At 46.4% G+C, this 23,745-nt stretch overlaps 2 long non-coding RNA genes and 1 pseudogene across 4 annotated transcripts in view; 1 reads left to right on the top strand and 2 right to left on the bottom strand.

The window, feature by feature from the left end:
* The window catches only part of LOC149367099 (uncharacterized), a 434,438-nt gene that overhangs the window by 153,983 nt on the left and 256,710 nt on the right, over positions 1-23,745 (bottom strand). The window lies entirely within an intron of this gene.
* On the top strand, positions 147-19,447 carry LOC149367104 (uncharacterized). Of its 2 annotated transcripts, XR_016284519.1 has the most exons (4): positions 147-276; positions 360-428; positions 8,350-8,521; positions 17,154-19,447. It is a non-coding gene; the product is annotated as an uncharacterized LOC149367104 (long non-coding RNA). The 2 variants fall into 2 exon arrangements; XR_016284518.1 differs by lacking the exons at positions 147-276; positions 360-428 and having other exon boundaries at positions 8,132-8,521.
* On the bottom strand, positions 9,973-22,731 carry LOC149367103 (uncharacterized; annotated as a pseudogene). The gene is made up of 6 exons (XR_016284517.1): positions 22,301-22,731; positions 20,271-20,563; positions 19,427-19,612; positions 17,190-17,211; positions 15,734-16,479; positions 9,973-10,464 (listed from the first exon to the last, which is right to left on the bottom strand). The product of XR_016284517.1 is annotated as an uncharacterized LOC149367103 (transcript).

Raw genomic sequence — 23,745 nt, 5'->3', positions numbered from 1 at the left:
GTAAGAAAACAAAACGCACTACGCGCTTATGTTTCTTCGAGTATGTAGTGTAGTGTATAAACTAAAACGCTTCGCTATTAAAATATTTTTCTTCATGAACGCTTACTCCGAGCAATGCACTATATAAATCGCCTGCGTGCGTAGCGCCATCTCTACGCCAGCCGCCGGCGCTCCTTGGCTGGGCGCGCTTGTCGAAACCCGGCGCGCACGTCCGGAGTACCCGAAGGCTCGAGATTTCTTCGGCCGAGTATCGCGGCCACAAAACCGGCGTCAACGGTGAGCACAGCTACAGTTTTCTTATAGAGGTGGTACAAAATGTAAGTGAGATCTTAAATTTTTGTTTTGCTTCTCTCTGGCAGGTTGCTGTGCCGTGAAAGCGATGTCACCTTGCTGACTCGAACAAGGTGGCGAGCTGACGCAACACTAAAGTTTGTTTGTTTGTTTGTTGATGGGGTTTAACGTCCCAAAGCGACTAAGGCTATGAGAGACGCCGTAAGTGCAAGTTGAGGCCAAGAAGATGAACAAAAGCACCAAAAAAGAATGACACTTTCGTTTGCTTAGCTTCATTCTCTTTATGCTGTCAAGAGCTGAGGCACCGAGCACGAGCACAATTGCCCAGTTTAAAGTGCTGATGCCCTAGCTGCACACAGCAGTGAAGTGAAGGCACTGTTCTGGGAGTACTACACTCAGTTTTCCACCTCATGAAGCCTGCATACACAGATGATAGCAGACTCTCTATTGAAAAGCATACTACACGCTCGTGGTGACTCCCTAACAGTCTTGTAAACCCACCAAATAATACCGCATACATCTGCAATGTATGGCAACGAAACTCTGCAGCACCATTGTCGGTGTACTGAAAAAACTGCAAGAAGAACTTCCCTAATATTCAACGCGCAGTTCAAAAGCGAACTGCTTTCACCCCGGTGCCCTCTCATTGACAGGCAGCTCTGACAAGAGCTGTTTATTCACGTACACACACACACACACACACACACACACACACACACACACAGAGTATGTGTTTTTTTAATTAAAAATGTCTTAACAGACACATACACTCTAAATGTATGCAGAGCCTGACTGGCATATATTGAAATTATAGGGTGAAACATGCCAGTGCAGAGCAGGCAATGAGGCATGGTGCAGCGCAGCACCTTGGATTCGTGTTAAGCATGTGTGTTTTTGGATTTATGGAGCATTAGAAACTAAGGCTATCCATGTGCCAAGCACAGGGTTGAAAAGTGGTTGCTGCAGTCAGAGACCATTAGCTTTTAATGTGCTGCAGTTTGTTTATGATATTTCCTTCTTTTAGGAACTTTACTCACTGTAAATCTGCTGTGGCAATCTTTGCTAACAGTAAATTAAGATTCAAACAGATATTTTTATGTAGAAATTGTAAAATGCTTTTTTTTTTACTTCTTTGGGCTTTCTGCATAAAAAATGTCTTACCGTAACCAATTTTGCATTTAATTCACAAACAGGTTTTCCTTGTTTTATTAGCATGAAGTTATGTGGGTTGTGGTTCGTGGGGTTTAACATCCCAAAGCGACTCACGCTATGAGGGACGCCGTAGTGGAGGTCTCGGGAATAATTTGGACCACCTGGGGTTCTTTAACGTGCACTGACATAGCACAGTACACGGGCCTCTAGAATTTAGCCTCCATCGAAATGCGACCGCTGCGACCAGTATGGAAACTGCGTCTTTCGGGTCAGCAGCCGAGCACCATAGCCACTGAGCCACCACGGTGGCCTGAAGTTATGTGTAAGACGCATACGTCTGATGTGAGGTGGCATAAGTTCAATAAAGCATTCTTTGGTTTCGACATGACTTTGATTTGCCCGAGATTCTGCTTTACCAGGTGTACCTTATTGTTGATTGCATTATCTGAAGTGGTCCGCTATTTCTTTTGTAGCTTACTATCCATCAGCTTCAAGCAATCTATGCGGAATATTTACTTTTTCTAGTTTCTCGTCATATGCTCATGCAGCACTCCCTTCAGCTCTTTTGCTACTGCATATGCTGACTTGGCTCGGGACCCAGCATAATTTTATTGTTTTCCATGTGTTGTGGCTGTTGCTGTATGGTGCTTGGTATCTTCTAATAACAATTTTACTGAATTTTTTGGAGTGGAGTGCTTTCAGCAAGCTTAGAGAGTCAGTGCAGTTTATGCTGCTCTCAATGTTCTCACCTGGAGTTGTTCGGTGTGCTTTAAAATTATGTGCAGACTGGGATTTTCATACTTAGTGTGCAAGAGAAATCCGTACCACTATCATAGCCATACCATATTGCCGCCATATTCTGCCCATCACACTTTTGTGCCTGCCGCAATGTCCTATATCTTGTCAATCCCAGTCCCTAATGTAACACCCTAAAATGGAGTCAAGTCTGTTGTTGTTAAAGTGTAGGAAAATATGTATGCCTGCAGCAGCAATTGCTACATGTGCTATCTTAAGCTATGGCTGGGCTGTGACCAGCGGAAATAAAAGGGATAGGGAATATTTGCTGAAACACAGAGAACAGAGATATCAAAAAAGGATGGGGGCAAAAATGTATGCAAATATGTACGTGAGACCAGGAATCAAACCTATATCCTGGTTCGTGCAACAGAATGGTTTTGCCGCTGCATTACCACACAGGGCCATTCACGTTTAAGGTTTCATTCAATTAGTTAAACGAAGCGGACATGGCAAGGAGACCAATGACAGAGAAGGTGAACACAGAAGAGCAAAAGTAGCGAGGAGAGCATTTGATGTCCATATAGCAATGACTGTATAAAGAAGCTACTTGCACCACTATGAAGTAGTGTGTCATTGCATACTAACGCTGAGCACAAAGCGTGAAACAGTGAAGCACTCTTCATGATGCTGCGTTGATGCATAAAAATCATCGTAATTAATATTGGTGAGGAATTTCTTCCAAATACCTATACTGCAATTATTCTTATACTTTTAACTGCTTTATGAAAATAATTAAGCGACCTCAATAATTTACTTTTGGAGGTGACTTGAAAGTTGCATTGACAAACACTTGAAATCAGAATTATTTTATTTAACATCATGACGATGTTGGGTGTGCCGACAAAAAACCAATGGAAAAGCTTGATGAAACCGACACACCCTACAGAGGCATTGCAGTCGTACATAACATGGCACTTTTGGAAAACAAAAGAAACAGAAATAACAAATCTGGTATTAGGTGTTAATCATTTTGGACTCCTTACTTAAATGCCATGGGAGAGTGCAGCTCAACATTTGACAACCATAATTTGTTGGTATCCTTGGTACATACCATTTTAATGTCGCTCACGTAGGGTATTTTTGTTCTCCGCATTGCAAGGCTGACAGCTTTAGCGTTGGACAATTAGTTTTATCAACACGGGCTTTATACTGCCGTAGAAGTAAAGTTTCAAACAGCTGTGGCAAACGTATAAGTCTAAGTTCATTGAAAATCGGTTCGGAGTGTTCTAGCCGAGGAGCATTCATTACATTTCGAAAAGCTTTCTTTTGAAGGAGATACAAGCGGTTAATATTCGTAAAAGATGTGGCACCCCATACCAAAAAGCAATAATTTACAACAGAAGAAAACAACGCACTGTACAACATTTTCTTAATCTTCGGCATGAAAGATTTCAGTCGACACAAAATACTGACAACATTTGAAAGCTTGTTCACCACCACATCAATGTGATCATTCCAGTTCAAGCTTTCATTAAAAATAGCACCAAAGCTTTTTACCGCCGGGACTGTTTCTATAAAGTGACTAACCGATCCTTAAATAGAGTGGTGGCATATTTGTCAACTTATTACAAGGCCTGAAAAGCACAGCCTTCGTTTTGGCAGTGTTTATATTTAATAAATTATTTTCAGACCATTCTAGGAGCAACTGCAAACATTTTGTGCCTTGTTTTTCGAGATATGGCAACTGTGCAGCTCTAAAGAATAAAGTGGTGTCGTCAGCATAAATGACGAAAATTGGAAGTCTACTAATACAGACAATGTCGTTAACATAGAGAATAAACAGCAATGGCCCCAAGATACTACCTTGCAGTACATCTGAAACGATGTGCCTAGTATCAGATAAGTCATTGTTTATTTTTACTTGTTGCAATCTCGAACTCAAGTAAGACTGAATTATGCCAAGAAACTGCCCGCAGAAACCCCAGTGCTTGAGTTTAGCTAGCATTATTTTGTGGTTGATGCGGCCGTGGCCTCATGGCAGAGCACCCGCCTCGGCTTTGGGAGGTGGTAGGTTCAACCCCTGCTGCCGGCTGGGTACCCACCAGTTTTCTCAAAATGGGTGCAAGTCATGCCCCGGCCTGGTGCTCGGCTTCCTAGGGTTGCATTGCTTGGGAAAGGAGCCTGCGCCTTCAGATCCCATCACTGTGGGCTTGAAGACAGGTACAAAGCAAACTTTGTCAAAGGCAGAGAACTTCGTCACATTCATGAGAAAAGGGCCACAAGTCGGGCTTCTACCACATGAGGCGGATTTAGGGTTGCTTGACGGGGGAACATATCTCTGATCCGTCAAGGCAGCTGTGGCCTAGACCCTTTTTCCACGCATCTCAGCCCACATGCGCTGAGCACCAGGCCAGGGGAAATCTTGTACCCATCAAAGAAACCGGTGGGTACCCGGCGGCACTGGGGATCGAACCCCGCAACTCCCGAATGTGATGCGGATGCTTTACCACAAGGCCACCGCTTCGGTGAAATGGGTGCATTCAGGATTTAACACTCGTCATCGTTGTGTTCATGGGCAACCTGCAGTGCCCAGGCAGCACTGCAATCCAGCTGTTTCACATGGCCGCTCTGCGCACGTGCATCTCGCCTCCTTGAGCTGCTTCACAGGTTGGAAACAAACCTTCAGCGGTGCTAGTGCAGTTCATGTTAAAGACAGGCGCAGGCAACAGATAGTGGTTCTTGCCACTTTGCAGGCATAGTTGGCACCTTGTGGAATCAGACCGCACCTGTGTCACCAACGTGCATTTGTTTTCAACAAATTTTTATGGGTGGCAGACGAGTTTTGACGCCCTCCCTGTAAGGTGACACATCTCATGAAAAAGGAAGATTGTTTAAATGTGCATCTAAAGCCTGCTGCTGTCAGCTGCTTTGGCAGCAACCACATTATGAATGATTAGATATGTATGTTTGGCTGAAAACATCCCTTGCCTAGATGCTCTCATCTTAGCGCAGTCAGCTGGCATACATTACATGTGGCTTCAACAGAGCACACATGCTCATGCCTATAAAAGCGAGCAGGTGGCATGGAAAAGCACCACAGGTGCAGCTACAAAATGCTTGCCCCCCTCGCTAGGCTGTGTTGCGGCACTGCAATCAACGCAGTAGGCTTCATCACAGGTTGCCTGTTAGGAATTGAAATATAATGCAACTACTTAGCTTCAAAGTGAACTCTGAACACACCCCTCAGCAGACCTTACACTACCTGCAACTCACATCTGGACATGTCAGTCCTCCTGTTATTGCATTTGTCATGAGCTGTTCGTGCTGTTATGAGCCAAAATTTTATTTTGAGCTCGCAATGATGAAATATTGCAGTTTTGTGTGTTTCCTATAACTTGTGCTGAAAGATGGGATAGCCACAGCTTTTTGGATGACAGCTTGCATGAGTACCCCATATGCCCTTTAACAAGGAAAGTTTTTGCTATCTGTAGTGTTCATAGTTTAGTCACGAAATAATAATACTGTTCATGAAGAATGTGCACTTCACGAGAATCAAGTGTGTGTTTAGTTAACACACACTTGATTCTCGTTAAGTGCGCATTCTTGAGGTTGGTACACTAACATTTATTTGGTCGAATGCATAGTGTGCCAGTGTTAGGAAAAACTACAGTGGGAAGGCACATATGCAACACAGACAGGTAACTCATTTCAACTTGTTTACTGAGTGGCAAAGATGTCAAAGCATACACGCTTATAAATTGGCGATAAACAACCAGAAGAGGTTTGTATTGCATACTGCGTGCCCACAGCACAGCAAAAATCCGACCCAGCCAAATACATAGGTTGCACGTGTCGTCACTTCCGCCCCCAACAAGCGCTTGCGGCCATGCTGCCGAACCATTCGGCCGTACCCGCCCGTCCGCCCTGCGATGCCGGACCACTCATCGGACGCTTTGGATTATTTTCTTACCTTTCGAATGCGATGCCTACTCCACAGAGGAATGAACCGTTCAGTGAAGGCTACTGGTCTGAATTTATTTGATCGGCGCGTGTAGCTACGCAGACGAAGTGAAAATTATTGACGATACAGATCCGTACACGCTGCGACCGGGAGTCGACGCGACGATGGGCGTTGATGTGTTCATCGAAGTGGCCCACGGGGGATATCGTGTACTCCTTCCAGCTTTGTGAAGTTGGAAAAAATGAAAGCCTTCGAATCAATGGGACCACACAATGATTTCTACAGCAGGTGGGTGAGAAGCCTGTCTGCGATGCGCAAGCAACGAGACGAAAAGCTCGACCTCGGCACGCCGCTTTCTCTGCCGTCATTGCTCGCTGCGGTCGCAGCGATCCGAAAAGGATTGCCTATTCCTGTATCTAGGATGCAGCGACACGGGACCCAGTCTGGGTTTGTGTTTCCAGACAAATTAGATGGCGTCAATCAAAACAACAACATTCAAGAGTGTAGCCACTGCTTCCCACGTTTTCGTTGAAAGGGGGTTTCTGCAGAAATGGTGCAAGGCGTGGTGTTCACAGCGGGCGACACAAAACGGCGAGCAGCGCAGAAGACGGCCAGTCCAACCCAAGCGTTCTCGTGCAGAGCGGCGGCACTTCGTCTTTCAGCGACGCTTCGTCGTCGTTGGCGCTACGGCAGCGATCGGCCTAGGCGGTATCAGGCGCGCCCGTCGTGGTTCGCTACATCGTAAACATTAAGTTGACGACACAAGCCTCTTACCTGTCACAAAGTGCACTCCAAACACAATTAAATTTGGGTTGTCGGGGTCCAAATCATCGCGCTTAATGCGAGCCAGCCACAGCTCGCGCAGATTCCTACTGTGTCATGGAGCGCTCGCACTTGCATGCCTGCGATTATCTTGCGAATGCAGATGAAGTTCGTGTTAATCGGCTTCTTGTTTCGCCTGGAGCTGCCGCTACAGTCGTAGCAGCCAAGGGTGGCACACAAAACCATACCGAATCTACGGATGGACGAGAACCGACACGTTGCGAGCTAACACAGGCAGCGGGAAGCTAGAGGCGGCCTGACAGTGGTTCGGCAGCATGGCCGACTCGCAACCGACTGCCACCGGATGTGACGTCGGTGCAAGCTATGTATAGCACGTTCTTCAGCACAAGGTGACCAAAGCATTTTGCGGTTCTCCAATTTGAAGTCGGTACCAATATCTCACCACAATGCACGTGCTAGGCACTTGAGCATGTCCTGACAATGTAACAACAACAAAATTTAATCCACCTCTACAATGGTCCACTAAACCTTATTTGGCGTCACAGCTTCCACTACGTGCCACCACATCACGACGGTAGTGTTTTGCGGTGGATATCTAATGAGGGATACAGAGAAGAGTAGGTCGTGATGAGAAGTCACCAAATACCAGAAGTAGAGCACACAACAGGTTTGCTACTGGAGGGTAAAAAATACAGACCAGCAGCGGCGGACTGTATCGCTGAAATCGCAATGCCTCCAGAAATACACAAAATCTATGCGATGAAGCGCCTGAAAGCATTTGCGGGGGCTTACTTCAGACATTAAGAAGAAATGCCTCGTCATATTACAAAGGGAACTGCTAGAAATCGCTGCTGAAAGACTGCGAAGATGCAGCCAAGCAATGTGCCATTGAGCAATGCGCATAAAAATTTTTAAGAAATGCATCTTGCACCCTGGAGGCAGCCATCTTCCACCAACAGGCCAACCAACAAAGCAAGGTCTGCCCAATTTGGCGGAGTAATAACACAAGCAGTTTTGGAACAATTTTTTCAAAAAATGCACGCAAAGTAGTGCATATTGTAAAATAAGTATAAAATAAAATAGTTCGCAAAATTGTAGAACAAATAGGTTACGATTAGTGCCAGTTTTCCATCGATCACGAAATTGGCGCGGCAGCAGCATCGTGATTGCCATCAAGTCAGACGTTGTATTCAATCCAATCCGATCCGATCGTATAATCGTATTGGCGCTCTGCAGCCTCTGCAGTGCCGGTTTAAGTTCGCTGCAAAATTAATTTATTTCCGTCTTTATTGTTTCAAAGTTACTCTATGTAAGTTAATGAAACACTTACGCTTACCACGGTTTGACCCTCGGTGACTGCGATCAGCGAGTCGAGCTACGTAGGCTCGATGTGCCCCACACAGCGGACTCCATCCTCCATGCAGCGAAGAGCCCCGCCACAAGAGATGCCCGGAACGAAGCGTAGTTTTTCGCTTCGAACGACATGTGAGCGTCATCGCCGGGACGCCACGACAGCTTCCTCAAACCACAGTTCATGTCCAACTCAAGTGTACGCGTCTGGCGACAAGGCTGCGGCGATAACCAACCAGCGAAAAGGTAACCTGTCAGAAAACCCAACACAGCCGTGTGAAAATCTAAAGCATTATATTTCCTGCAAACTGGGCAGCGTCCCTTATGATGTTAAACACTTAAAATATACGGTGCCTCTTCAACAATGGGTGCCAACTAAGTGCGACAGTCAGAACTTGCACGCCACAAATACGATGTTGAAGCACTAGCTGTGGCAGTCATTTAGTCGCGGATAGGATGGAGACGAAGGAGTGCAAGCACTGGCCTTAAATAAGCTAATCTAAAAGTTGGATGTTGGGAGCTTCGTTCACAGTGGGGCGTACCAGTACCTTCGTCTCTGGGCACAAGCGTACGGAAGGGCACTGTTGCTTGGTACTGTGGATGTGCTTGATGAGTTGATTAATCCGTGATCCAGATATAGCTCGCGCTGCAGGTTGTTTTTGTTGTTTCCCGCTCGTATATATATTGTGTCGTATAGTTTCAGTATACACGATTCTGCCATGGGCACACTATCACGGATCTCCCCGAGAACGCTCAGGCCGAAAGAATGGACTAGGCGACAGGTGTACCTACACAGACGCACATTTAATACACACTACGCGACACAAACCCTAACACACAAAACTAACTAACAAAGCTAACACAAAACATAAAGACTACCACTATACATGACCCTGGAACAGCCAGTCTACTAGTGTTTGGCGTATGTGCTCACGGTTCGGTGCTGCTGATGCGTTGCATGGGTCCAGTAAGTGGCATCTAGTTAGCTGGCGTCGAGGCGGCGTTCGAAGTGCTCAGGCTGGCGTCGCTGGTGGCGGCGTTAGCGGCGTCGTACGAGCTCCTGGTCCAAGTGCTCGTGGAGGCGTTGCTAGAGATGTTGGCATGGAGGGCACCACCCGGATGGGTGGCAACAGTGCTGGAGGCACCCCTGGCCGTAGCAAGTGGTTCCATCAGCCGTTGACCCCCGGATCGAGCTTAGGAATGGCAGGTAGTCTACGGTGCGATGCCATAGAAGTCGAGATCACCGGAGCAGTAGACGGTGTTGCTCTCTTCCAGCTAAGGTGTTCCTGACCCGCCGGAGCCTCCACTTCTCTGTTCTTCCCTCCTGTGCCACGTTATCCCTCGCGCTTTTATAGCCTCGTCGTTGGTACACGTCATCCTTGCCTTTGTCGTCATCGTGCTCTCTTCTCCACCAATACCCGTCGCGGTGTCTCAGTGGTTATGGCGCTCGGCTGCTGACCTGAAAGACGCGGTTTCGATCACGGCTGCGGCGGTCGAATCTCAATGGAGGCAAAATTATAGAGGCCCGTGTGCTGTGCGATGTCAGTGCACGTTCAAGAACCCCAGGTGGTCGAAATTTCCGCAGCCCTTCACTACGGCGTAGCTTGAGTCGCTTAAACCCCAATAAATCAAATCAAATCTTCTCCACCAATCAACTCTTTCCACCTCACCGAGTACCTCTTCTTCATCTTCTTTATTCTTGGATTAATACACGTCATGCTTATCGTCATCCCATTCTTCTTCTCCAGATTTTAGTTCATACTTCTATTTCCAATTTCCTAATATATGTGACACACGCACAGGCACACTCAGACTGACGTAGACGTAGCAGTCGACAGTCACTTTGCAGCTGGGACATTGTCTGCCACACTGCGACACAGCGAATAACTGCGCTTGGCCTTCTTTGATGGCCTGCCTGGTGGGACACGTTTCGAGCCTTTGTGCAGGCCAGGTCGTCTCCTTGCGATGCTTGTTGGCTGCACACTTATCTTGCCTCGGCACCTTGAAACCCTGCAGACTGCAGCTGACATGTTTATTAGTGCTGTGACAAAGCTCTGCTTGTTTGGAAGGCTTTTCAGTTTTTTCGCAAGTCTGGCTGTGTGCTTCATGCATGTCTGGTTGTTGTTAACTTCAGCCTTTAGGTGCCGAAAGGCGTCTATGAGGGCTTCAAAAGGGTCTTCCTCCAGTTCCTGAAACACACACAAACTAAACTAACAGTTTTTTGCTTAAAGGCTGCTGTTTGCCTACCCATGGGCTGATTGTTATAATCTGTTGCATGCAAAGAGGAAGCTGAGCTGTGTGATTCTGATACTTGTCAAAGATACTGGCATGACACGGTTCGTTAAGCTTTCTTCCATCGAAAAATGAGCGAAGTTTTGTGATGCATATGTGGTAGAAGTAACATATTGCTACGGGTCGACTCAGAGACGATGAGGCAGACGAAGTGAGAGGGCGCTTGGCGCGTGCTCGGGCTCTGAATCCTGCGCGGTGGCTTGTGTCTTGGCGTCCGGTGCGCCCTGTGCTTGTGTTGTGTTCAGTGTGACTGCACCAGTGTTCTGCGGGGTGTGAACGCCTCCTGCCACGTAACATCTTGGTGGAGGTGAGGACTTTCCCCTTCCTCTCGTTCTGGCCTATTCCATCACGGAGCTTCGCAGCGGTCGCTACACCGGGACCGCTACAATGACGCAGCCCGGTGACTCGCCAAGTCCCACTGCCACTACATTCATGGTCATGGCTCATCCCCGTGACCCCGACATTTTCTCCGGTGCCTCAACTGAAAACGTCGACAGATGGATCTCGATGTATGAACGCGTCAGCGCCCATAACAGGTGGGACCCCACCGTCATGCTGGCCAACGTCATTTTCTATTTGTCTGGCACAGCGAGGCAATGGTACGAAACCCATGAAGACGAATTAACGAGTTGGGACACCTTTAAAGAAAAGCTTCGCGCTCTCTTCGGACCTCCAGATGCTTCGAAGCTCGCAGCCCAAAAACATCTCGACTCGCGTGCTCAGTCCACCTGTGAAAGTTACATCACGTATATTCAAGACGTCCTTGCCTTATGTCACCAGGTTAACAACTCCATGTCGGAATCGAAAAAGGTGGGCCACATCCTAAAGGGGATCGCGGACGACGCTTTTCATTTACTTCTCTGCAAAGGCAGTGATACCGTGGATGCCCTTATTAAGGAGTGCCGTCTCTTCGAGCAAGTAAAGAGCCGGCACATCTTTCCACAATTTCAAAGACTTCCCCATACGGCCGCCACATCTTCGTGTGTTTTGCAGCAGCCGCCAACTAGCCCACCTCCCACTTCGCCTCTCAACATCAACGACACAGTCACCCGGATCGTTCGCCGCGAAATGGAGGCCTGTGCACCTGCGGCCCTCCAACCTACCATCCCCAGTCACCCCTTGCCCGATGTGTCCCTTATTCAAGCCGTCGTACGAGAGGAACTCGCAAATTTGAATCTCTCACCTGCCATCTGTTCCATCGGGAACTCTAGCGTCCGGCCACCAACCAGGAATGCTTACCGTCCCAGGGCTCCGAACTTTCGTCGCTACCGAAATCCAGCAGAGTGGCGCACGCCTGATGATCGCCCCATATGTTTCAACTGTTCCTGTGTCGGTCACATTTCCCGGCACTGCCGCAATAGATGGTTTCCGACTCCTCGCACCAAGCTCTCCTACGACAACCGTTCAGATATTCCCCGCCGTTTTCCGCCCCGACCACCTCATGACCAATCAGATTCGGCCAACGATCTCACCAGCTCCCGACCCCGTCGTTCTTCCCGCTCTCCATCTCCACGAGGCCGCCGCTTCCGATCCCCGCAGTCCCTTCGATCATCGGCTGCAGCCTCATACGACCGCTCTGACTTGGAAAACTAGCTGATGCAGCTCCCGGAGGTGACGCTGCATCCACGACCAGGCCCACAAATCCTCTACAGACCTCCCACTTGAACCAACTAGACGTTTGTGTTGATGGTGTTCCCGTGCATGCGCTTGTCGACACTGGAGCGCATATTTCTGTCATGAGTGCACAACTTCGTCGTCGTTTACGTAAAGTTCTCACGCCAGCTCGGTCTCGAGTGCGTGTCGCGGACGGCGGAACAGTTAGTGTTGACGGACTCTGCACTGCACGCGTTAGTGTTGCTGGCCATGACCTTCCGGTGCAGTTCAATGTTTTGACCCCTTGTTCTCATGACCTCATCCTCGGCCTCGATTTCCTATCAGAACACTCCGCCCTGATAGACTGCTCGCACGGCATCCTACACCTCGATCTCCCAGCCATCGATCCTGAACCCTTGCCTTCTCCCAGACTGTATTCGCCCGACCAAGTTTCTCTGCCCTCCCTAGCCGCCTTATTCGTTACCCTACGTCCTACCTCATCAGTCGCCGATGGTGACTACTTAGTCGCCCCTATTTCAGATGTCTTGCTGCACCGCAACGTTGCACTGCCCCATACTGTCGCTACAATCAGGGGAAACAGTGTGTCACTTCCGTTAATCAATTTCAGCTATTCAGCCCAAGTCCTTCCACCTGGCATATGCGTGGCAACGTTCTCACCAATTGGCTCCTGCCAAGTTGCCCCATTGGACACTGCCCATGCATCAGCTCCTGCAGCCCCTGCTCACGAACCTACTTCGACTGACGCGATCACGGCAATGATGCCCTCCGATTTGCTCCCTGCCCAATCTTGTCAGCTGCGTGCGCTTCTCGAGTCCTATTCCGACATCTTCGACCTCCATAACAGCGCCCTCGGCCAAGCTCTTACCGTTACGCACCGCATCGACACCGGCGATGCTCCTCCTATCCGCCGCCGACCATACCGGGTCTCCCATGCAGAACGACAGGTCATCCAGGCGGAAGTGGCAAAAATGCTGGAGAAGAACATCATTGAGCCCTCTCACAGTCCTTGGGCTTCGCCCGTCGTCTTGGTCAAGAAGAAAGATGGCTCGTGGCGCTTTTGTGTGGATTACCGTCACTTGAATAAGATCACTAAAAAAGATGTCTATCCGCTTCCTCGAATCGACGATGCCTTAGACTGCCTCTACGGAGCCAAATTCTTCTCCTCCATAGACCTCCGATCTGGCTATTGGCAAATTGCTGTGGATGACCAGGACCGGGAGAAGACTGCGTTTGTTACTCCTGATGGCTTATATCAGTTTAAGGTTATGCCTTTCGGCTTATGTAACGCCCCAGCTACTTTCGAGCGCATGATGGACTCCTTGCTGCAAGGATTTAAGTGGTCCACTTGCCTCTGCTATTTAGACGATGTAATTGTGTTTTCTCCCTCGTTTTCGTCCCACATGGACCACCTCTCACAAGTTCTTTCCCTCTTCCGTCATGCCGGGCTGCAGCTCAACTCTTCAAAATGCCGTTTCGCGCGTCGTCAGCTCAATATACTAGGCCATGTCGTCGATGCTACGGGGGTTCGTCCCGATCCAGACAAGATCCGAGCAGTAAAGGACTTTCCAGTACCCCGTACGAGCAACGACGTCCGAAGTTTTTGGGTCTTTGTTCTTACTTTCGTAGATTCATTCAAGATTTTGCCGACATTGCTCAGCCGCTCACCGATCTTCTTAAAAAGGATGTCAGTTTTTCCTGGGGGTCCTCCCAACACCACGCCTTTGCCCACCTTATAAGGAAGCTTACCACTGCACCGGTCTTGGCACATTTCGACAACAATATTCGTAACAATATTATTCATAAACCTTCTTTATGGTGCCAGTAGCAACAGAATCATGGTTGCTAAGAGGCAGCGTGCCATTCGGTGTGTGTAGGCTGTTGCTGCTGTGGGCAACAGAGAGGCATGTGAGAGGAGGATGATGAGCCATGCAGGTGGTGCAAGCACATCGTCTGATCATGGGGTGGCTTCACAAACAGTGGCATCTGGGCCTCTCCACTAAATTTAAATTTACTTCCTCCATGGGCTAAAATATGCATGAACTGTTGTTAGGTCCGCTTGCTTTGGGGGGAAAATTTCGTAATTAAGAATTTCCGCAGAATTCTTGTTAGTAACCACAATTTAGTTTTTTGTTATTGCAGACACCAATCGGAGCGAGAGAATGATAAAAATGTGATTGTTTTTTTTTTAATTCCCATGAAAGCCAGCCTATTGTTACACAGTTTTGGTGATGCTGTGACATGCTAGACCTCTGCATATACATAAGCAAGTGAACGTGTCGAGCGTGGCGGCTGTAGTGGCAACGTGTTCACAGTCCTGTATAGGAAAAGTCATGATACTATCATCTTTCGAAAGAAGCATTAATGGTAGTGACAAAAAGTTTCTAGTTTCGAACAATGCTCAACATCCATTCTTGGGTTTTTATCTTCTATGGTACCAGGCTTTACATTAATGAGTGAGGGAAGTCCGAGGCCAGACTAATGCATGGCTGTGCCTGGCTTGCATGCATGGCCACAACAGCATGTGTAAGATTGTGCACCATGGCAGACTTAGAGAGATAAATCAGTAGTCACTGGGAGACATTTTGTCAAACAAGCACCATTCTTCAAGTGGAAGGAATACCAAGTATTACCTGATGGTGAACTACAACCAGCACATGCTATTTTACTGAAGGTACATTTGAAGTACAAGGGTTTTTTTAGAAATAAACATGTATTTATTTTGTGTGTTATGTTTCCTGCAAAATGTTGCACATTTTTCTTTATGATTTCACAGAATTTTAAATTCTCCACCACAAAAAATGTACCGTATTTTCCGGTATATAAGATGCGGCTTTTTTTTCAAAAATCTTGCTGGTGCGTCCTATACAAGGGTGCGTCTTATATGCGAATTTCTCGTTTTTTTCTTCCGAGTTCAGAGATTACTCGGGTTCATGCTCAAGCTTTTTTCACCGAAAAAATATCACTACCAGTAACGCGGTTGTAACACGGTTAATGCTTTAATACCGGAACTGCCTTGCGCAACTTTTTTTAGGTGAACTTTATCATGAAACAGCAGGGATGACGTCTTCGGGAGCACAAACGTGCGGCTGTTTCGGAGGCCCCAAGCAAAAGTAATGAGAAATGCCAAAAGATGGCGACAATCGCACTTCTCGCCATTGTCAAGACAAGCCAAGACAAGATGTACTCATGGGGAGCTCATTCGTTTTTTCTTTCTTTTTTGCTAAAACGTGGGCGGGTATGGCGTGAGTGTTGCCTTTTTCAATCACTTAGCGTTGCTTAAGAATTTCTCACAGGTACGGTGCATATTGCGATGGTCACGCAAGCGGGTTTATTAAGCCTCACTAGCCTAACTGGGTAAACTGGGGTGCGCCTTATACACTGGTGCATCTTATATACGAACTTTTTCAATGACAGCTTGCGTATATGGCGGGTGCGTCTTATACACCAGAAAATATGGTAGTCACTTGTCATCAATGACTATGGTTTATAATGACTCCGGCTAACATAGAGTTGCCGTAATTTGTCTTGCAAATGTATAGCGCCATAGCAAACCTGGTTCAGTGGTTGAGCACTGGAGGTTTCCCTACTTTCTGGAGGGCTGTACTGGGTAGTTGCAGCTATTGAGGTAGAGGGAGTGTTCCAAGAACATCGGTGGGAGCCTCGCCGCACTCAGAATTTTGGAGCGCTTGTGTCTTCTCATGGAGGCCTTCGAAGAAATCAATGCCGGGGCAGTTGTCTCCGAGCGCAAGCTTTCCAAGGTTGTAGCGACCTTCTCAAGTCAGCAGAGGTACATTTGGGAAGATCCCACCAAACACTTTGTGCACGAGTGTTTACAAAATGCACCCTGCTGTCCAGAGCTGCAGGTGCGCAGGCCGATGTCAGAGTACACCGTGTAAAACTTGCTCTCTGGACTGCCACTTGGGACGACATAATGCCCATCTCCGTCACACCTGATGTTGTTTTCGGTACCTTCTGGCAGTTTCTTCAGAAGCCTCTCATATTGCAGCATGTGCCCAGTGAGTGGGCATGGTCAAGTATTCTGTGCAAGAAATACTTCTCCCACACAACAGAGAGGAACTCGGCTAGGGCCACAACATTAGATGCTTTATGCAGGATGATGTCTTTTAGGACCCTAATCGAGGCCTCTGAATAGTTGTTGGTGTTGTGGCCTCGTGTCTTTGCTGACAGTCGGAAGAGCAGCACCCATTCTTCTTCCTTCTCCAGTAGCGCTTCAGTGAGGGTGATGAAGCCCTCGTGCTTTTGAGAGCGAAGGCCTTGCTTGGTGGCCTCCAATGCCTCTACTATCAGCGTGCATGATCTGCAGGGTTGCAAGAAGAAAAAAAAAGGAATAGCGCCGATCAAAAGCACTTAAACACTAGCGTAGTACATAAAAAACTTCATATTTCAGTTATGAGCCAAGTTATAAGAAGTGCATTCCAAACATTTACATGCAGTCTAAGAGCTTAGCTTTATTATTAGTCACTGTCCAAAATTTTCATCACTGGTGCTGCCATCTCAAGAGCGGTTGCTGTATTGCAGTCCAGCAGCAGGAGGAAACACTAGTATAGCTTCAACGGAATAGTAAAAACTTCACTCAATTATGAACAAGAACAAAATTGCTACAATTATTCAAACGTACGTTGAGTTTGTCAATTTGGGCTACAGATCCCAGGAAGAATGAGCAGGTGCGTTAATTTTGGGCACACATTAGGAAAAGTTTCATGAAGGCCTTGGCAATGATTGAGCAAGCATTCATGCAGGATTGCAAGACCTCTATGAAACGCTGTTACCAAAATTCAACTTCTTGAATTGGTTACAAGCACGGCAGCAGATTTTAACTCTTGTTATGGGTCATTTTATTGCCATATTTGTGATCCAGATTCTGACCACTCTTCAGAACTGGGAGGGAGTGCATTGACATCTGCATGGAGCTACACAGGATTGTCATAAATGTACAAACTTTTTGTTCCAGGTCACTGCTGGGGCTACCTGGTGTTACACTTATGACCCTGAGAGAAAGCAGCCATCTTCTCTGGGCAGAGTCCATACTTGCCGTGAATGGTGAGACAGGTGTAAAGTCAAGTGCATGTTCAGGACTTTCCTTGGCATCGGTGGGATTGTGTAAATAAAAAAGCTGACACCAGAAGGTCGAAGAATCAGTTCCACCTGCTACTGTGCCATTTTGCAGCACCCGGAGACATAACCCTAACAGGCCTGCTGAATCACTTCAAGGCTCCCTTTTCCAGATTTGCTGGTTTTTATGGATAATTTGATGCCAGCCATCTGTTCAAGTTTTCCATTAATTCCCAAATCATGAATACAATCTAGCCCACTTATAACGACTGCAGTTATAACTAACAGTTATTACAAATGAGGTAGAGCTACCGTCAAAAAATCTATTAGGGCTATGACATTGCATCTTCGATAAAACGAACGACCTTGGCTATATAACTCTGTTATAACTAACAAGGAGGCGCTGTAAGCTCACTCCCACAGCCTCCCCGCTACTGTGATCGCCCAAAGAAAATGTAGCTGTCTCTCCCTCCCCCTTCCTCCCCCGAAATAAATAAATAAAAAAAAAGTGGATTTGAAACTTAAACTACCGGCCAGGTGTGCTCCAACAGGCTACAGGGTGTTGGGTCAGTGCTTGCGTGCACACCTGTTGGGTAAAGCATTTAAAGTGGAAACAGAAGCATGGTAAGCTCTAGACAGGGGCAGTGTTGGAAGCAAACTGCTGCACATGGCCGGTGCCTAGTCAATGACAGCGATTTGAGAAGCTTGAATACCAGTCACGAGGTATGCCTTTCCGGCCCACCCAGTCACGTGATTCATCACTTGTCCAATCGGGTCTCTGCTCTCTGCGCGGCTGCCGCGTCCAGGCAATTCGTAGACAGCATATAGCTTGTGTCACCCTTGTTTAGAGCTCTCGAACAGTGTGCACCGTATGATTGAAAGTAGCAGCCATTGTTTTTTGGTAAGGTGCTATTTTCCATCTAGTTTATAGGCCTATTCGACTGTATTCTGGTGGAAAGATTGCTTCAAGACCCTAGTAGTCACGGCAAGCTATAGCTTTATTTGGAGCTCTATGCGTTACTTGAGAGCTTTACAGAAGGGTCATGTATACTGTACATTATGAGTGCTCATGCGCTGCAGTAGCTTTGTCGCTGCACCCTGACAACGTTTTTGAGGATTGAAGACGAGGGCTTTCACCAGTTGCCGTGAGTGCCTCATTTACTAACGGTATTACCACGTCATTGAAACAGCTCGTCTGCTGCTTAGGGCTTGGCCACGAGCACATGACCGTTCTGGAGAGCTTAGAAAGCGGTTTGATAGGGTCTGCTTCGAAGAAACAGGCATGCACAGCAGACCTTTTAAAGAAATAACTTTCACTTTTCTCTGGCTGTATTTTTGAGCTGTAATGGGGCAAGTCCACTGACTACAAACTTTGGATTTAACGAACCCAATCCACATGACCGTCAAGTTCATTATAAGTGGGCTCGACTGTATACCGCTATCTACGATCATGAGGTTATGTAGTACAGCTCCTTACCTGAACAGTATTATTGTCTCTCGCCACAGTTGCAAATGGTCTTTATTATGCTTGCTTGTCGCTGATACTTATGCTGCCGCTACTGTGCTGCATAAGTAGCCCCACAATTTTTTTATTGCATCTTTCATATGCTGAATTGAGAGGCAAAAGCTCTGCTGTGTTTGGCTGTACTTTTTGCAATTACTTAGTGTGTGTATGATGCCTACAAACTGAAACACAAGTGGTCAATGCATTGGCTGTGTCGTCATGCACTGGACATGCTATAGCACCCATTCTTCAACCAAATACCATAGGCCTGCACAGCATGCATGCACTATGCGACTTGTGAGACATCGTCCTGTGACGTAGTATCAGTGGCACAGTACCTGGCCTTGCCACCGCAGTGGCTCGCCGGTTACGGTGCTTGGCTGCTGACCCAACCATCAGATGTGGGTTCGATCCCGGCCGCGGTGGCCGAATTTAGATGGAGGCGAAATTCCAGAGGCCTGTGTACTGTACAATGTCAGTGCATGTTAAAGAACCCCAGGTGGCCGAAATTTTCAGAGCCTTTCACTGTGGCGTCCCTTATAGTCTGAGTCACTTTGGGACATTAAACCCCCATAAAACCATAAAACTTTTTCTTCTGAATCATTCACTCACTGCTGTTTCTGTATGCATTCAAATTTTAGATCACTGATTATGAATAAATTCCATACCATTTGAAAAATGGCCATCAATGACTTCGTTTCACTTGGGCTGACACCATGCTTGGCAAGCGTCAGCCACCGCCACTCAGCCTGTGCCACATGAAAGTGGCATAGGAGCTGCCTGGCTTCTGGCCAGTTGTCAAGAATTGCTGCTTTCTCAGCAGCACTGTTGTCAGTCATGAAAGTCTCTGGTGCCTGCAGACAAGAAATAGCCACATACTGACAGCTGTGCAACAGCTAAGTCATTCCCATGACAGATATATGCGGGTGCCGGATAAGTTGATAACCAGATAACCTTGCTACATTACCCTGTGTTGCTATGATGATATTTTTCACTTCGGTTTTGATGGCATTACTGAAAGGGTCCTAACTCTGTGCATGCATAATCTATATCCAGCTTGATATTTAAATGTAGAGGTGACATTTACACAGTGTAGTTCACATGTCAGACACTTCAGCTCTATAGCTTGTTCATTTGTGTCTCAAATTTTAAATGAAATGGACTGCTACTGACCTGACAGGTTGGGCAAGCAGGAGTTTAGGCAGCATTGGTATGGGCTTGCATTAACTCAGATTTTTTTTTTTATCAAACAAGATGAAAAGTCCAAGATTTTGAGGTTTGCAGAGTGTCACACCTCCTCTTGCAGCAAACAGTTGAAGCTTAAAAGTTGTAGGCGTGGCTTGTAGCCAATGCTGATATTGTTAAGAAGTGCCTCTTGGAGCTTGCAGAAAGTACAGGCTGGAGCAGACCCATATTCTGAACCAATGTTGCCTAACTCATGTAATCTGCAATTACCTGGCATTCTTTCAAACAACATGCAGTAAGTATGATTTGCAATTTTCCTGTGCCCACCTCGCAGCCTCCAAAGCAAAAGGGGAAGTTGTGCTTCGGGAGCTCGAAGCCAGCTGAGTAGCCCTCAGTAGTCTGGCTGCTGTGCACAATGACTGCTATGGGTACAGCACCAGCTGATGTCTCTGTCAGCATAACTGTCACGCTGCTTCTTGTTGAGTCACATGACGCCGTGGAATCAACGAAGATAACTTCAGAGGATTATTCAAGCAGCTGGGCACGCCTCGTGATTGGAGTTACCAGGAGAACTGCCCAGCTTCCTGCCCCTCCCTCTGAGTGCACCTTCACATCAACTCCTGCATAAAAAGCGGGTTTTGATGGTTTAGTATGGCATAACATGAAAGCATAGTTTGTGTTGCAAAACAAATTATCACCTTTTTGAGACAGAGAGAAAATTGAAGTTTTCCTGCATCAATGGATTACTGTCATGTGGACAAAGAGCATATTTTCAATGAAAACAAAATATTTTTGTGTGGTAGGAAGGACAATAAAATGAGAGATGGGTGTTGTCAGGTGAGATTTTTTGTTCTATAGAACAGAGGGTTAGGTGCCTGAATAATCTAACTTTTTGTACCGCTACTAGCTGTCCACTTTCATCTCACCAGGAAAATAAGACAGCTAAATGTGCAAAATAAAACTAAAAGAACTCTCAACACATTGTCATCAGCACCATTGCAAGTTTTTATCAAAGTGCTCCAAAAATACTGCACTGTTAACTCCTAATTTTTTTTTTTTTTTACCAAAAACATGCTTGTATTGTATGTTCTCTAAGTTTGGTGGCCATGCAATATTCCTTTCCAGCGCAAATATTTTTTAAAGTTACCATTTCCGTGGCCTCTGTTCAGGTGATGGCTGTATCACCTATAATCAAGACTGCATTTTTGGCATCAAAAACATTCCTCATGCATTAAAACTTTCTGGCCACTTCACTGACAAAATTTTCATGCTGTATTAGGTCATCCTAGCATTTTATGAAAGGACTTGTTTTCAGTTGGGCCTTCAGCCATGCAAGCCAGATATGCTTGTTCACATATTTATGCTCACTGCCTGCTAGGTGGATGTGCTACATTGTAGTTTTCTAATAATTGGCTGAAAAAGTTTAGGGCATATTGCTTTTGTAGGGCACAGAACAAATATTTGTCACTAACTTGTTGTGTTAAAGAAAGCTATCTCCTGACATTATAGGCCTGAATAAATTTTTGGCATTAAATAGATTGCTAAAGGTGCACTATGGTAGGCAACATTTTTGGCATCTTTGTGTAAACAAGGTGAGAGCTGGAAAATTTTTCTCCTATTTATTAATAGGTGCTTTTAATTCCCAGCTGGGGTATTGCTATGCAGTATCTATGTGTCGCAATCGAGAAAGCGATCATGCTTACTACATTGTTGCTGTTTATTGTCCACCCTCATCAGTACATTCAGTAGGCTAATGAGACACATATTTGAACTTGTTTCACTTCTTCCAGGGCAGTAATAATGCATTTAGCTTTAAGTATGTGTCTGCTTGCAATAACACAACCTGGCAAAAGTGACGACATTCTCTCCTGGTCTCATATGGTCTAATGTTGTGTCCATAATTATTAATTCTCAATTCAGCTCTGCACTTGTGCTGAGTGCGCCAGTTTGTGTTGAAGTGGCACAGAATAAGAGACTGCTGGAGGACATCACAACTCAGCCTGCTTTTAGTGATGAGAGACAAGAGGTCCTGCTGTATTGCTAGTTTAGCAGCAATATGCATGGATGCTCCCGTGCTGTGGTGTGGTCACTGAGCAAAGCAACTGGACTGGAAACTCTTACAAAATTGGTTTAGCCTTCATACTGACATGGCTGCTTGTTAGCCACAGGGTGATATACAGAAAGGAACCCTTGTGGAGGGTCAGAAGTAAACTTCCCGAAGCAGCAGCATTTTATTCCCACTGGCAAGTGGCATCCAAGGAAAAAAAAAAGGGGGTTTCCTTTAACATGTTGTACAAAAGTTTGTATCACTCACACTGAGATATCTATTATCAGGACCTCCTCCTGTTTTCGCTTACCTTGTTCAGCATACTCAGGAATCCTTCTCCTGCAGCCTCCCCAGTGGTTCGGAAACTGTGCCGTAATGCTCCTGTCGCCAGCTCTTGTACATATGGTAAGCAGCCCTTTTGTTTGGGTTAAGTGCACCACTGGTAAGTTTCAGCAGGCTTCCAGTGTCACCTTCAACACACAGAGATGCTTCGTGAAGGCGTATCGCATCAGCCGGGGTAAGTCCATCGGCAAAGTACTGATGGAAAAGTTGTTTTGTGCCTTCACTGCATCGCAGAAGGCGAAGAGCAGCTGCACTTGCTGTTGCATGATTGTGCAGAGTGTGCAACTTGATCACTGCACACAGCGGGGGGTCTCTTCGCAGATATGCGTCATTCTCCTGCGTGTTATAGTTGACTTTTTTTATCTTTATGTCGATCATTGCCTTGCAGTTTGTTGTTCACTTGGAGGATTTTTTGTTCTTGTTGAGGTGATGAAGGTGGCACCTCCAAACTTTGTGACACACCATTCTGCAAAGGACACATGCTCATTCTATAACACACCACTTTCTTCAATTTTCTAGGTAGCACATTTAGATTCTAGCTAACTGTTCAGGTTTGGATTGGACACTTAACGTTGACTAAAATAATTTGCAGAGAGCAATAATTAAATTGCCTGGCAGTTTGTTATCTTAGAGGATTTTCATGAACTACTAAAGAGATTTTTTTTTAATGTGTTGCCAAACTGCAGAAAGCGCGGAGTAAACAATGCAGACCTACTTTTGACATTTTCCCTCCTTTTGGGCGCTGCAGATGATGCATGATGTGTTCGCAGCAGCACTGTAACATTTCACCCACTCCGAGGCCCTTTCTCCGCTGGGAATGTCGCTTCGCAAAACGACAGTGCCCGTTGTCGAAGCAGAAACATCCCGGAGGCATTGCCAACCGAAGCTAAGGTCTTCATCGGGAGGAGCATTCATTCATTCATTCATTCATTTTGAGTAGCAGGACAGATATTCATTTTTCCGGCCAACCTCTCTGCCTTTCCCGTCAATAAATCCTCCTCCTCTGCCTAAAAAAAAATTTCGTTTTGTGCATATGTATAGGAACACAGTGGCTGACTTATTGCAACGCAAAACACAGCGGTTACTTGTGCTAAATTTCTAGTATGGTTGGAAATTATTTGTCAGGTGGGCTATACCTGAGCGATTATGTGACTATATTGACACAGAAAAATAATGTTATGGGTGATGCATGAGCCCTGCCTGCACGAGTGCATCGAAGACATGCTACAAGGTACGTACTGCTTTCAGAAATGTTTACAGCGCTCCCGAGAGCACATGAACGTGAAAATATGAAACTTCATTTTCATTGGCATGTATTTTTAAAACAGCGGTACCCGGCAGTCAGCTTAGGCAGGAGGTACCGGGCGGGAGTGCGACGCATTTAAACAAAACTTGCAGGTATATTTTTATCAT

The sequence above is a fragment of the Amblyomma mixtum genome, chromosome 1 (genome assembly GCF_055824585.1).
Source record: "Amblyomma mixtum isolate Tamu chromosome 1, ASM5582458v1, whole genome shotgun sequence".
In the NCBI taxonomy this organism is placed as follows: domain Eukaryota; kingdom Metazoa; phylum Arthropoda; class Arachnida; order Ixodida; family Ixodidae; genus Amblyomma; species Amblyomma mixtum.
Note: the sequence above shows the minus strand (reverse complement) of the source record. Positions and strands in the feature narration are given on the sequence as shown.